The 15,845-nt window shown below is 39.2% G+C and overlaps 2 protein-coding genes across 6 annotated transcripts in view; one reads left to right on the top strand and one right to left on the bottom strand.

Moving 5' to 3' along the window:
* Positions 1-15,845, bottom strand: part of ZNF260 (zinc finger protein 260) — a 76,924-nt gene that overhangs the window by 6,771 nt on the left and 54,308 nt on the right. Inside the window, exons 1-3 of one of the 3 annotated variants that reach the window (XM_047836828.1) lie at positions 12,002-12,020; positions 11,272-11,437; positions 9,302-9,515 (exon numbers count right to left, since the gene is read on the bottom strand). The exons of 1 other annotated variant lie outside the window; for it this stretch is intronic. The gene's annotated coding sequence lies outside the window, so the exon portion shown is untranslated. Of the gene's footprint in view, positions 1-9,301; positions 9,516-11,271; positions 11,438-12,001; positions 12,135-15,845 lie in introns of those variants that run through there. One more of the 3 variants, XM_047836827.1, reaches the window with a different exon arrangement.
* The window catches only part of ZNF382 (zinc finger protein 382), a 121,895-nt gene continuing 118,210 nt past the window's right edge, over positions 12,161-15,845 (top strand). For all 3 annotated transcript variants that reach the window (XM_047836855.1, XM_047836851.1, XM_047836857.1), the window contains exon 1: positions 12,161-12,260. The gene's annotated coding sequence lies outside the window, so the exon portion shown is untranslated. The remainder of the gene's footprint in view (positions 12,261-15,845) is intronic.

The following is a 15,845-nucleotide window of genomic DNA, read 5'->3' as shown; positions in this document are numbered from 1 at the left end:
AATAAAATATAAAGAACAGGTAACAAACAGGATGAAAAAACAAACACATAAGATTGGGAGAGCCTAAGATGAAAGGATAAAAAATAAATAGAATTATTAAAGAGGACATATGGTTAAATAAGATATTTATTCTGTATCTTCCTGAAACTCCATTCAAATGATAGTACGAGGATGAAGGGAATATACTCATAAACACTGCAGAGGTTGAGAAGACACCGGTGGATGAAAAGATTTAGGAAATTTTGAAAGGAAAGCAAATAAAGAACTATAAATTAACAGCAGAATCAAGTGGCTTAAATAAAAAGCCAGCAAAAGAGGATGCTACCTAGAAGCAAGGTAATTTGTGATACAGCTGTCAACACAAAGGGTCTATAACTGGAGTGACTGGGTAAGAGTAGAAGGTGGAACTTATAAAATGATTATAAAAGCAGCAGCTTATGTACCTAATTCTCCTAACTGGAAGGACATAGGAACTTATTATCCAAAGTATAACCAGGAGCCTCCAAACTTAGTGATGATAGGCAAAGTAGATACTGAAAAGAGGGAGTAAAAATTCCGATGTAGAATAGGGTTCCAACCCCTTTCTACTGCTGCTCTTTAGAAATGCTGGTGGTTGGTGGTGTCAAACAATAGATGGGTTGGTTTCTTTTTTCTTTCTTCCTTCCTTCCTTATTTTTATTTATTCTGAGAGAGAGAGGGAGAAAGAGGGCACACAAGGGGCAGAGAAAGAATCCCAAGCAGGCTCCACATGGACAGCACGGAGCCCCATGCGGGGCTCAAACTCACAAACCATGAGTTCACGATCTGAGCTGAAATCAAATCAGACACTCAACCAACTGAGCCGCCCAGGCACCCAGGGAGGGTTCTTTACTGAAAAAATGAAAAGGTCATGAAAACACTTACAGATATTCACATTTGGAGTCATTTAAAAGAATCATCTAGATATCTGACTAAATGCTGCATAGTGAAGCCCACCATTTTACAAGCCCAACCATGCACAAAGATTACAATAGTGTTTCTGGTACCTCAATGTTAAATTTTAACATAGAGCTAAAGATCACAAAAAAATGATGAAAGCCCTAATGTGAAAACTAGATCAAAACAAATAGGAAAAAACAAGGAAAGGAACAAAAGAAACACACACATAAACAATACTGTAATTAGTATTACAGAAGCACTGAAAACACAGAAATAGCAACAGAGTTCTTTTTCTTTTTTTAATTTTTTTTCATGTTTATTTTTGAGAGCAAGAGAGACAGAGTATGAACGGGGGAGTGCAGAGAGAGGGAAACACAGCATCTGAAGCAGGTTTCAGGCTCTGAGTTGCCAGCACAGAGCCCGACATGGGGCTCGAACTCATGGACTGAGAGATCATGATCTGAGCTGAAGTCGGATGCTTAACCAACTAAGCCACCCAGGCACCCCTATCAACAGAGTTCTATAAAGAAGTGCTTTTGCAAATAAGAAATATGTTGAACTAAAAAATTCAACAGCTTAGGGGAAAAAATTCCAGGAAATCTCCCAGAATAATTAAAAAAAAAAAAAAAAAAAGGAAGAATGGAAAGAAGGAAGGGAGAAAGAAATAATGATTAGAAAATTAGCGGGTTAGTGGAGGCGTCTAAGACGTTCAAGATCTCCTAAAGGAGTTCCAGAGAAAATATGAAGAAAAATTAATACAGGAAAATTTCTAAATTCCATCTTTCATGTTAACAAGTTGATCATATATATATTTATATACATATAATATATAAAATTATGTATATATAAAAGATTTTATTTTCAAAAGATTTTATTTTTATTTATTTATTTTTTTCCAACGTTTATTTATTTTTTTGGGACAGAGAGAGACAGAGCATGAACGGGGGAGGGGCAGAGAGAGAGGGAGACACAGGATCGGAAACAGGCTCCAGGCTCCGAGCCATCAGCCCAGAGCCCGACGCGGGGCTCGAACTCACGGACCGCGAGATCGTGACCTGGCTGAAGTCGGACGCTTAACCGACTGCGCCACCCAGGCGCCCCTATTTTTATTTTTTTTAAATGTAGTTTAGGGGCACCTGGGTGGCTCAGTTGGTTGCGGGTCCAACTTTGGCTCAGGTCATGATCTCGCGGTCCATGGGTTCAAGCCCCACATTGGGCTCTGTGCTATCAGTTCAGAGCCTGGAGCTTGCTTTGGAGTCCATGTTTCCCTCTCTCTCTGCCCCTCCCCCACACATGCTCTGTCTCTCAAAAAATGAATAAATGTTAAAAAAAAAAATTAAAAAAGAACAAAAATGTAGTTTAATGTTTATTTATTTTTGAGAGAGAGAGAAAGCACAAGCAGGGGAGGGACAGAGAGAGAGGGAGACACAGAATCCAAAGCAGGCTCCAGGCTCTGAGCTATCAGCACAGAGCCTGATGCAGGGCTCAAACCCATGAACCAGGAGATCATGACCTGAGCCGAAGTCGGACCCACAATTGACTGAACCACCCAGGCACCCCAAAAGATTTTATTTTTAAGTAATCTCTACACCCAGAGTGGGGCTTGAACTTACAAACCCGAGATCAAGAGTCGCGTGCTCTACCAACTAAGCCAGCCAGGCATCCCCAAGCTGATAATATTGTAAAATGGTTAAATCGAAAGTAGGTAAAATAGATGTATAAAATGTGAGAATAAACACCAGTTTATTGAGTTGAAAGTGGTTGCCTATGTGGAGGAGGAACTGTGGGTGACGAAGGATGGCGCAAACATAACTATAATCCTATTTCACTTTTAAAAGCCCCTACGTGTTATACCTGCAGAGATGTCCTTGAAGACTTGAGCCTTTTAACCTGAACTGATCTATAATCGTATAGTAACCATAGATAGTACTCTTTTTATCTAGTCGCAGTTAAGTTTCACATGGCTAAACAGCAAAGTACATATTAATGAGAAAAAGTAAAATAGGCCAGAAAACAGCCCTTTTTGCCTTGAAATCTGATTTACTGCAGTGTTTTGATTATTGATACTATCATTTCTAGATACAGAAACTGTCGTTGCCATCAATTTCAGTTTTCATTTGTTTTCTTTCTATCATTGTGCCTGAAATGACTGGCACCAAAGCTCTTCTTTTGTGAAGAGCTCTTGTCTTCTCACTCTCAATCCTTTCTTTTATAAATGTTTTCTACTGGCTGCAAATCTTCAATGTTATCCTGATCTGTCCTGTCCCTCTCAAACTTTTATCCTCATTTTTTTTCTTTTTTTTTTTTAAGATTTTATTTTTAAGTAATCTCTACAACCAGCATGGGGCTCAAACTTACAAACCTGAGATCAAGACTTGCATGCTGTACCAACTGAGCCAGCCAGGCATGCCTCCTCATTTTCTTATAAATCACTGCAAGAGCTGACTCTAGTAATATACTGTCACTCACATCAATGCTATAATTTCTAAAATTAGAAAACAAAAACCCTCAACCTTTACTGCATGCCATAGGCAAAAATTTACTCAAAATGAATTAAAGACCTCAACATAAGTGTTAAAACTATTTCTTTTATAAAGAAAAAATGGTAGACTTAATCAAAATAAAAAACTAATGCCCTTCAAAAACACAGTTAAAAAAAAGAAAAGCCAGACTGGTAGAAACTGATGAAGGGCTCATATCCAAAATATATAGAACTCCCAAATCTCAGTAAAAAAAGGTAATCTAATTTATAAAATGGGTAAGAGACTAGAAAAGATATTCACAAAATCAGATATATGAATGGCCAATAAGTACATTAGACGTTCATCCAAACTAGTGATCAGAAATGCATATTAAAATCCCAGTGATATACATTACACACCCATTAAAATGGCTAAAATTAAAAAAACTGCCATTCCAAGTGTAAGAATGCGAAGCAACTATCTCTCAAAAAACTGTAGGTGGGAATGAAAAATGATACAGCTACTTTGGAACATAATCTGAGTATTTTATAAAGTTCAATATATACTTATTCTGTGCAGCAATCCCATTTCTAGGCATTTATTCAAGAAAAATGAACATATATGTTGACACAAAGACCTAGTATATGAATGTTCATAATAGTCAAAAATGGAAGTAATCTAAATGTCTATCAATGACAAATTATGTCCATACTTATAATCAGCAATAAAAAATGAAATATTCATACACATAACATGAATTAATCTCAAAAATGTAAAACTAAATCAAAGAAATTAAATGCTAAAGATTATGCAGTGAATGACTACATTTATATGAATTCTAGAAATGGCAAGTCCTAGTAACATAAAGCCAATTAGTGATCGCCAGGGATGGGGGAGGGGTATGGCTCTACAGCAAAAGGGCACAAAGAACTGTTGATGGATCTGTTCTATATGTTGGTTTTGGTGTTGGTTTTATGACTGTATACAATTACCAAATTTATCAAATAACATACTAAAGGGGTTGACTTTTATGGAAATTATACCTCAATAAAGCTGAAAAAGTAAATCTTTCCACACCTGAAGCTCTACAACAATCACCAGTTATTTATTAATCATCTTCTTTGTGCTCAAGACTGCAGATAACAAGGGTAAAATACCAGCTTTTGTCTCAATGAGCTTCAATGTAGGTCTTAAACATGAAAGGGAAAAATACAAATGTAAGAGAGCATATACTTAGAATTCAAGTTGCTCTGGAAACTATAATATGCTATGGGAATAGAAGATTAGAGATACTGGGCTAAAAGTGATAAGGAAGGGACATTTTAATAAAAATGAAGCCCAAGGGTAAATGATGGATAGGACTTTGATAGATGGCTCACTGCACAATCAAAGGCGAAGATGCAAATAATTTCATATATATGAATGGGGAGGGAAGAAGGGTACAACTGATACTATTTAAAACTGAAATAATAATCACAATTACCAACAGTGTGGGAAAGAGAGGAGGGAGACTAAAAATACACTAAAGTATAAAATATACGTCATTCCTTAGTGAGGAGTAAAGTATAGTACCTGAAGAAATGGAAGACAAAGACTAAGAAAGTTATGAATATAAAGGCAACCAAGAGAATATAACAAAATAATTATTATAATAAAATATAACAAACTTTCCATTTTCAGAAGGAAAGGCATATGTACTCAAGGAAATCAAAGGTCCTATAGTAAAGGATAAAAAAGATGAGGTCAAATTTAAAACAGAATACATAATATTAAATAAAAGAACCAATACTAACCATACTGTTCCTGTCAATAAATACAACTAGGAAAAAAAGAACTATTAAAAGAAAAAGACTATGACAGGCTCATACAGATAATTCTCAGGCTCCAACACATACCTCCTGAATCAAGAAAACCTGCAGGTAAGGCCCAGCAATCTGTATTTAACAAGCCCTCTAGGTGATTTTGACACACGCGAAGGTTTAACAACTGACATAATAAAACCTACCTAAACTCTCTGTAAGGTACACATCTAAAACAGGGTGCCTGGGTAGCTCAGTTGGTTAAGTGACTGACTCTTGATTTCAGTTCAGGTCATGATCTCACTGGTTCATGAGACTGAGCCCTATATCAAGCTCTGGCACTGACAGCACAGAGCCTGCTAGGGATTCTCTCTCAGCTCTCTCTCTCTGCCCCTTCCCTGCTTGTGTGCATGTGCACGTGCACTCTCTCTCACTTCTGTCTCTCAAAATAAATAAACATTAAAAAATACATTAGAAAAAAGGAAATTTTCACTTGTAAATTTCAAATTAAAAAAAAAAAATTAATGTTTATTTTTGAGAAAGAGACAGAGCACAAGCAGGGCAGGGGCAGAGAGAGAGAGACAGAGAGAGAGAGACAGAATCCAAAGCAGGCTCCAGGTTCCAAGCTGTCAGCATAGAGCCTGATGCTGGGCTCAAACCCACGAACCGTGAGATCATGACCTGAGCTGAAATCGGATGCTTAACTGACTGAGCCACCCAAGCACCCCTCACTTGTAAATTTCAAAATATACTGGCTTGAACAAACACTTTGGTCAAAGATAAAATAAATTGCAAAACATTCAGAAATATTCAGAAAAATTAAAAAACAATGTATATCAGAGCCTATAGAACACATTTGAAAAAAATGCTTGGATAAGTTTTAACATATATGTTTACATTATTCTAAAAAGAAATAACATAGGGCACCTGGGTGATTTCAACTCAGGTCATGATCCCATGGTTCGTGAGATCTAGCCCTGCATCAGGCTCTGCAGTGATAGCACAGAGCCTGCTTGGGATTCTCTCTCTCCCTCTCTCTCTCTGCTTCTCCCCTGCTTGTGTGCGTGAGCTCGTTCTCTCAAAATAAATAAATAAGCTTTAAAAAAAAATAAAAAGAAATAACATAATAAAATAAGCATTCAAACCAAGGAATTACAATAAGGAAAAGTAAATGTAAGAAAAAAAAAGTACAGATAAGAAAAATTAATTATTACAAACAAAATTAGAAATAATAAATCCACAAGTTGATTCTTAGGGAAAAACTAAAGAGGAATAACAGCAAAATTATAAAAATAAAAAAATGATTACTTGGAAATAACCATAGACAGAAAAGGACTGTAGAGATTATTTGCTCACCTCCATACAAATTTGAAAACCAAATATTACCTATGAAAACTGAGACCAGAAAAGACAAGAAACCTAAACAGTAAAGTAGATATAGAAAAAAAGAGACCATTGTTATTTTATCACCCCAATAGATGGTTCAAGATGTGGAATTTACTAAACTTTTACAAATGACAGTAATAACATTTATTTAAAATTTTCCAATTCTTAAATTCATTATATTTGCAAAAGTATGATGTAGAACAGATTAGGACTTAGCCCACTATATTCCTAACTAAAGAAAACACAGAAATGACATCTTGGTAATTAACACATCTTATATATTTTTTTTAAGTTTATTTATTTATTTTGAGGGAGACAGAGATAGCGCAAGTGGGGGAGGGTCAGAGAGACAGTAGAGAGAGAGAATCCCAAGCAGGTTCCGCACGGTCAGCACAGAGCCTGATGCAGGGTTCAAACTCACAAACCACGAGATCAAGACGTGACTCGAAACTAAGAGTCAGCTGCTTGCTTAACAGACTCAGCCACCCAGGTGCCCCCCCACCCCCAAAATATTTTCAAAACAGAAGTCAAAATACTCTAATCCTAAGGAAACTATTTTTGTGCTATAATGCCCGACTTGAGTAGCTGCAGCAGAGATCCTAGGACCTACAAAACCTGAAGTATTTACTATCTGGACATTTACAGAAAGTTTACTGGCCTCTTGCCCTACAGTGGTCATTTCTCCCTTCTCTACTTGGGTGGAACTAGGATGCACTGTTGACCCGTTTCAACCACAACTAATGATCAACAGAACCTGGAGGAAATCTGGATCATTTAAAGGATCACAAAGACCAAAGCTACCATGCAAATCTTCATTACTCACCACATAACTGTTATGTGACCAGGAAATCAATTCTTATATTCCTTAAACCAGTACATTTTGGGGTTTATTATAGTCACTTAGCTTTACCATGATTGATATACTTTTTAGTCCTGTCTAATGCTTTACAATATCATGTATCTGTAGATACCTACTCAACTTGGACACCGTAGCATGAAAGTAGTAACAGACCATAAGAAAATGAATGGATGAGATGCACTGAACATGGCCATGTTTCAGTAAAACTCCTTACAAAAATACATAGTAGGATGTAGTTTGCCAACTCCTGCTCTAACAGGTCACCATTTTCACAGAATACATTTAAGAGTTTGGTTGACATTTGAGCATTCTGATATATATTTTGAAAATATTTAATCACTAGACTGGACCTCTTTCCTCAACTGATTCACATAACCACTTGCTACTCAAAATCTGCACTTAGATGTCTAATACGGATCTAATTTACCCTGCCCCAAATCAAACCCTTGTTCTCCCAAACCAACTCCCAAATTCTTCTCATCTCGTTAAATAACAACCTTATTTTCTCAAATAAGGATCTCAAGGCTTGGGCTCAAGCCTTGAACAACTCTCTCCTAGGTAACACACCCATTATGTTTCCACATCCTCTTGGCTTTATCTTCAAAATACAGTCAGCATCTGGCCATTTCTCATAATTCTCACTAGGACCACCAAAGTCTAAGCCACATTATGTCTTCCCTGTATTATTTAATAGACTCCTCACTATTCTTCCTACTTTTGGCTTTGCCTCTTTATATAACTTCTCTCAACACAGCAACAACAGTATTCTTGTCATAGTCAAATCATGTCATTGTTAAAGCCTCCTTGTATACTCATAAAAACATTTAGAAGAAAGCACATTTAATAGTGGCTGCTTCTGGGGAACAGAAATGGAGAACCGAGGGCCAGGATTGAGGAACCATTCTTTAATTTTCTTAAAAAACTTTTTTGTTGTTTATTTTTGAGAGAGACTGATTGAGCAAGTGGGGGAGGGGCAGACAGAGAGAGAGAGAGAAAGAATCCTAAGCAGGCGTCAAGCTGTCAGTGCAGAGCCTGATGTAGGGCTCGAACTCACAAACTGCGAGATCATGACCTGAGCTGAAACCAAGAGTCGGATGCTTAACCAAATGAGCCACCCTGGCGCCCCTTAATTTTCTATTAAGTATATGTATTGGATTTTAAAGACAATAGTATTATTTTTAAAGAGTAACAGAGATGTGAACTAGTAGGAAGTCAGCACTAATTTCCTAGCCTGCTATATTGTTAAAAAGCAAGAGAGTGAGAAATGTGCTATGATAGTAAGTAGGAAGGGAATAAGAAATAATGATAAGGGGTAATATTCAACTCTAAGATGGAAGTGGGGAGAAATAAAATGTTAGTGAAAGGGAAAACACAATATTTAGGCTAGACAATTTATAAAATTGAGACTACAAATGAAGTAAAGAGGCTAGCATCCAGAATAGAGGTTACAGGGGCAAGCAGTCCCCCAGAATCTGAGAAAAAAAAAAGAGCATGATCAAGCAAGAAAATCTGGAAATGTTATTTAGGTATCTAAAGAATTCCCAGCAACTGTTACTCCAATGGGCTTATAAAAAAACTTGCCTCAAAAATTTTTTCAGAGGTTGCAGGTTGAGTAACTATAAGAGAGGCGCCTGGGTGGTTAAGCATCTGACCTTGGCTTAGGTCATGATCTCTGGTTTGAGTTCAAGCCTCACATCAGGCTCTCTGCTGTCTGTGTGGAACTGCTTTGGATCCTCTGTCTCCCTCTCTCTGCCCTCCCCATGTGCACACTCTCTCTTTCAAAAACAAATAAACATTAAAAAAAAAAAGATATATCATAAAAAAATAACTTAATGAATCTTTATCCCATTTATCCTTCTGGGTTCCTTCTTACTCACCTGGAAAGCACCTCCTTTACATTTCTTCCTCAGTTATTCATTGCTCTTCTTGTTTAAACTGGTGTCTTTAAACTTCTAAACAGTGACACAGGACTTGGACATTACTCTTGAGGGTCAAAGCAGAATCCCATAATTCAGGCTGAGACCAAAGGATCCTTAAAGGATTTGATGGGTAAAGGAAGTGCAGTTCCTGGGGATGCACAAGGAAGCTGGTCTATGAAAAAGAACAAAGTAATGATGACCTTTTGGCTTAGAAGCTGGAGCACACACATACACATAAGCACATTGAAAAAGAGCATTTACACTTTGCATCCTCAGCCAAACCCATTATGCCATTTAAAGCCTCCACACATTTCAGGAATGGGAAACAGAATTTAGGTTATTTATTTTTCAGAATTTAGGTTATACAGAGAAATTACAAGACTGAGTTGTTAAAGTTCTACAGAATCACAACCTGTGCAAGTGTCACTTGTGGCCTTGCTCCTGATTAAAGAGTCACAGTTTTGAATATCATTTTCCCCAATAAAAACATTTTTGTCAGGGTGCCTGGGTGGCTAAGTCAGTTAAGTGTTAGACTCTTGATCTCACCTCAGGTCATAATCTCATAGTTTGTGAGATGGAGCCCCACATTGGGCTCTGTGCTGACAGCATGGAGCCTGCTTGGGATTCTCTCTCCCTCTACCTCTGCCTCTCTACTTACCCCCCTCAAAATAAATAAACATTAAGGGGAAAAAAAAAAAAGAAATCTAGGCCTCCAATATGTAATGGAGAATGAATAACAAAAGTCAAAATTACTCAGAAGCTCTTCCCTGACTCAGATATAAGAGGCTTAAAATCTGGCTGGACAGTGTTACTAATTGATGAAACAGGTAATGCAAAGGGGAATGGATGGAGGCAAACCATAGGAGGCGGAGATACCAGAATTAACATTTTGGACACAAAGAGCGTGAAGTTCCGGTGTAGCCTCAAGGTGGAGCTGTCCATTAGCAAATTGGACAGAGCTCAACTATGAATGGACATTTGTTAGTCACCTGTCAAGTGAAGCCACAGCAGTGGAATTTTGTTCTTAGAGGGGGAAAAGAAAAAAAAGATAATTCAGAAACTTAGGAACACTAATAGCTAAGGGACAAACAGAAACATTAAGTCACTAATGGAGCTTTTTTTTTGAGGGGGAGGTTATTCCTTGGTTTTGACTGGAATTATACAAATGAGAGTAGTGTAATGGAAGTCAAGGAAACATTCAAGAATGAGGCAGTGATAAACATCTGGAAAGTAATGGACTGAACACAGAAATTGAATCCCTCCATCCGTTAAAAATGGAAATATACAACACAGGCAAGCAAAACTGTGATTCTTACCCCTGCCCTAACTATTGCATCTCCCTCCTCTGACAACCGTTATTTTCTGTGTAAACTTCAAAAGGTCTTTCATTAACACTAAAGAATAATCTTCATATAGATAAGTTTCTTCATGCACTATGAATACACATTCTTTTTCCCACCCACTAAAAAAGTAGTATATTGCACCAAACAGGCACACTTTCTTCACAAAATAGCTTGAAGATTTTTAAAATGTAACATATGTATTTCCATTTGGTCAAGTCTTATTTTGGGTCTTTCATTAACACTAAAGAATAATCTTCATATAGATTTTTATACATTGCTTATTTATTCCTTAGGTGTTTTATCTGATTTGTCACTATTGTAATTACTGTCTTCATAACTATTACTGATTACATTTTTGTATGTACCAAAGCTATTATTTGTGTATATGCATTTTTGTACCATGGTTCTTTTTCATTTTACTGAAAAATATGTTAAGCGCGATACAATACTAGAAGGAAGTGTCATTTTAGAAGAAAATTTGTTTCGTTACATTTACAAAGGCCAACCTTTGGTCTGGGGAAAACCTGGTCAAATTACGAGTCACTGCCATGTCACTGAGAAACAAGAGAATCTTAAATCTGTTACCTGACATCTCTGAACCAAAGACAGGACATCATCCTTCCCAATTCTGTGCTGTCTACGCTAGTGGAAACTAGCTCTTAAAGCTCTTCCTTAGTCCAGGGCTTTTCAAATTGGCCTCACCAAAGTTCCTCCAAAGAACTGAGTCAATACATAGGGGGAGTCTAGACATCTAGAAACAAGTTTTCCGGAAATGTTTACTTTAAAAAATTGTTAATACTAATTTTGTTTTCTACTGCACAATGAGTCTGCTTTTATATAAAAATCGCTTTAAAAATTACTTATCTCTATATCTTAGCCATTTTCCTTTCTTTCAGAAAAACGGATGCTCCAGAAAGATGCATCTTTATTAGTTATTTTAGAAACGAGAAAAGTGAGGTTGAGGTTACTACCCCATAAAGCTCACAATGCCATCCATTCTCACACACTTGGAACCACAGAGTTCTCACACAAGTGGTACCTCTACAACAATCTCATACATTCCGTCATACCCCCACCCCCACCCCCACCCCCACCCCGCCGCGGTCCCGCCCCAGTTTCCCCCAGTACCCCTGCCCCCATCCACACAGGCTTTGAACAATGCACGTCATAGATGGCGATTCCTCCCCTTTAGCCTCTCCAGCCATGTCGCAATCTCCAAGAATCCTCCCCTACAGCCTCCCTGACCAGATTCTGAGCCCAGAAACCCAGGTCCCACGCCCGGATCTGCGCTTTGCGAAGCCGAAACCAAACTCACCGGCAGACAAAGACGACCATGGCGAGCCAGAAAGTCTGCGCCTGCGCACTCCTTGGCTGGTTTAACACTCCCAGAGGTCTCCTGGGCTCCGTCAAGCCCCGGCTCAATACCGGACAGGATCTGTCGGTATTGGCCGGTCCTCTACTTTTCTGACTGCGGACTACATTTCCCATAAGTTTCGGTGGTTCGAGTCAGCTTTTTCGCGCTTTCTTTTCTGCGCCAGAGTTTGTGGGAGTGTCTCCCTGGTGAGGGGAGGAGTGTAAGTAGAACGAGTCTCAGGACTCAGTTTAATACTCGACCTGTGTTAATTACCTTTGGGAGAGGGCAGTGGTGTGCCTTGGGTTATAATAAACTCAGTTCAGGCATGCCGGGCTTACTCCAAGTAGGAGCCAAGGGGCAAGGCTACCTACCCCTGGAGCGCCGAAACACTGGGCCGCAATTCATGCCTCAGGGTGGGTAGGGGCGGGGATTTCTTTGGCGGGGTTCGAGCCGGGCGCCATCTTCTCCGTCGCGAGTGTGGCGCTTAACTACATTTCCCAGGAGGCACCGCATTCGCTGCTCCTTCCCTCAGCGCGGCTGGCAGCTTTGAGCTGAGTTGTGTTTGGACGCTAGCTTGTGGTGGTCTCTTAGGGGTTCGGCCGGGCGACTAACACGTTTCAGAGAAGGCCGAGGTTGGACAAAGCCCAGAGCCCCCGGCGTCGGGAGGGAGACCTGAGTATTAAGTCTATTCGGGCAGAAGGGGCTGAGGAGGGGCAGTTGTGAAATTTCGCCACTGTCCCAGTGATGTGTATGTGTGATTGTGAATATGTGTGATACCGTGTGTGCCGGTGAGGATTAGCTCATTATACCACTGTGAGTCCCCGTGGTGTGACTGTTAATGTGTTACTGTGTGTAATACTGTGTATGGATACGGGTTACCTGTGACTGTGTGTCCCCGTAGTGAGTATGCGGTTGTGACTGTGTGACCTTGTATACCACTTTGTGTACAAGGGTAGAGAGCTTTGTGAATGAGCTCCCGTGGGTATTATGACTGTGGGCAGGGTCGGGAAGGTGTTTGTGATTGAAGGTGCTACTTCGTGTCTAGTGGTGGGTGTAAGACTGTATGAATTTGGGGAGATTTGTGTTGGTGACTGTGTCACACATAGTCATGTGTGGGAGTACAAGACGGCTGTGAGCCTTGACAGTAAAGAGCCTTGACAGTAAAGAGCCTGACTCTTCTCTCTGACCTTGAGATTGATTTGCAAGCTCTGATGTGGAGGAGCAAATGGAGCCAGTTGACCTTGTCATCTGGGCCCCAAGAATGGTCTGTTAATATCCTTCCCCATCTTGATTCGTCTTCGAGAGAGCTCTCCATTGGAAGAGGAAATACTGGTTGTGATAATGAAAAGTTATGTTAAAGGTGCCTTGGTATTTTCTCTTTATTTCTGAAATGCTTTATTTTTGCTTTTGTTTCCCTTACCTCAGGGGACTTATCTAGAAAAAAATTGCTACAGCAAATGTCAGAGAAATTACTGCCTGTGCTCTTTCCTAGGATTTTTATGGTTTCAGGTCTCACATTTAGGTCTTTAATCCATTTTGAATTTATTTTTGTGTATGCTGTATGAAAGGGGTCCACTTTCATTCTTTTGCAAGTTGCTGTCCAGTTTTCCCAACATCATTTGCTGAAGAGACTGTCTTTTTCCCATTGGATATTCCAAAGATTAATTGACCATTCAGTTGTGGATTCATTTCTGTATTTTCTATTCTGTTCTATTGATCTATGTATTTGTTTTTGTGCCAGTACCATACTGTTTTGATTCCTGCAGCTTTGTAATGGAATTTGATGTCAGGAATTATGATGCCTCCAGCTTCGCTTTTCCTTTCAAGATTGCTTTGGCCATTCACGGTCTTTTGTGGTTCCATACAAACTTAAAATTGTTTGTTCTAGTTCTGTAAACAACTGTTGGTATTTTTTTAATGTTTATTTATTTATTTTGAGAGAACGTGAGAGAGCGAGGGAGGGGCAGAGAGAGGGAGAGAGAGAATCCCAAACAGGCTCTGTGCTGCCAGCACAGAGCCTGGTGTGGGGCTTGAATTCACAAACTGTGAGATCATGACCTGAGCCAAAATCAAGAGTTGGATGCTTAACTGACTGAGTCACTCAGGCACCCCACCTGAGTTGGTATCTTGATAGGGATTGCATTAAATGTGTAGATTGCTTTAACTAGTATAGACATTTCAACAATATTTGCTCTTCTAGTCCATGAGCATGGAATGTCTTTCCATTTCTTTTGTTGTCAATTTGTTTCATCAGTGTTTATAATACTTTTATAAAACAGTGTTTATAAAACTGTAAGTTTTCGGAGTACAGGTCTTTCACCTCTTTGGTTAGATTTATTCCTAGGTATCTTATTATTTTTGGTGTAATTGTAAATGGGTTTGTTATATTCTCTTTCTGCTGCTTCATTATTGGTGTGTAGAAATGCAGCCTATTTCATGGGGTGCCTGGGTGGCCCAGTCGGTTAAGCGTCCGACTTCAGCTCAGGTCATGATCTCGCGGTCCGTGAGTTTGAGCCCCGTGTCAGGCTCTGGGCTGATGGCTCAGAGCCTGGAGCTTGCTTCCGATTCTGTGTCTCCCTCTCTCTCTGCCCCTTCCCTGTTCATGCTCTCTCTCTGTCCCAAAAATAAATAAACGTTAAAAAAAAATTAAAAAATAAAGAAATGCAGCCTATTTCTGTAGATTGATTTTGTACCCTGCCACTTTACTGAATGTGTTTATCAGTTTTAGCAGTTTTTTGGTGGAGTATTTGGGTATTCTAAATATTGTATCATGTCATCTGTAAATACTGAAAGTTATACTTCTTCCTGATTTGGATGCCTTTTATTTTTTCTTGTTGTCTGATTGCTGTGGCTAGGACCTCCAGTATTAATGTTGAGTAACAGTGGTGAGAGTGGAAAACCTTGTCTTGTTCGTAACCTTAGGGGAAAGGCTCTCAGTTTTTCCCTACTCAGGATGATGTTAGCTGTGAGTTTTTCATATATGGCCTTTATTATGTTGAGGTATGTTCTCTCTGCTTTGGTGAGTTTTTTTTTTAATTTTTTAATGTTTATTTATTTTTGAGAGACAGAGCATAAGCAGGGGAGGGGCAGAGAGAGAGGGAGACACAGAATCCGAAGCAGACTCCAAGCTCTGAGCTGTCAGCACAGAGCCCAACGCAGGGCTCGAACTCAGACTTAGAGATCATAACCTGAGCCAAAGATGGATGCTTAACTGACTGAGCTACCCAGGTGCCCTTGGTGAGAGTTTTTATCATGAGTGGATGTTGTAGTTTGTTAAGTGCTTTTTCTGCATTTATTTAAATGATCATATAGTTCTTTTTATTTTTTAAAGTTTATTTCTGAGAGAGAGACTACACGGGCGTGTGTGTGCATGCGTGTGTGTGTGTGTGTGTGTGTGTGTGTCTGTGTGTGTCTGTGTGTGTGGGCGGGGGAGGGGGCAGAGAGAGAGGGGAGCAGAGGATCCAAAGTGGTCTTGGCGCTGACAGCAGTAAGCCTGATGTGGGCCTCGAACTCTCAAATTGCGAGATTTTGACCTGAGCCAAAGTCAGCCGCTCAATCAACCAAGCCACCCAGGCATCCTGAAATGGTCATATGGTTCTTATCTTTTCTCTTATTGATGTGCTCTATCACGTTGATTGATTTGCAAATACATAGTCACACTTGCAACCCAGGAATAAATCTCACTTCATTATGGTGAATGATTTTTTTAAATGTATTATTGGATTCTGTTTGCTAGTATTTTATTGCGAATTTTTCCATCTATGGTCATCAGAGATACTGGCCTGTAGTTCTCTTTGTGGTGTCT

This window comes from Prionailurus viverrinus, chromosome E2 (assembly GCF_022837055.1).
Source record: "Prionailurus viverrinus isolate Anna chromosome E2, UM_Priviv_1.0, whole genome shotgun sequence".
In the NCBI taxonomy this organism is placed as follows: Eukaryota; Metazoa; Chordata; class Mammalia; order Carnivora; family Felidae; genus Prionailurus; species Prionailurus viverrinus.
Note: the sequence above shows the minus strand (reverse complement) of the source record. Positions and strands in the feature narration are given on the sequence as shown.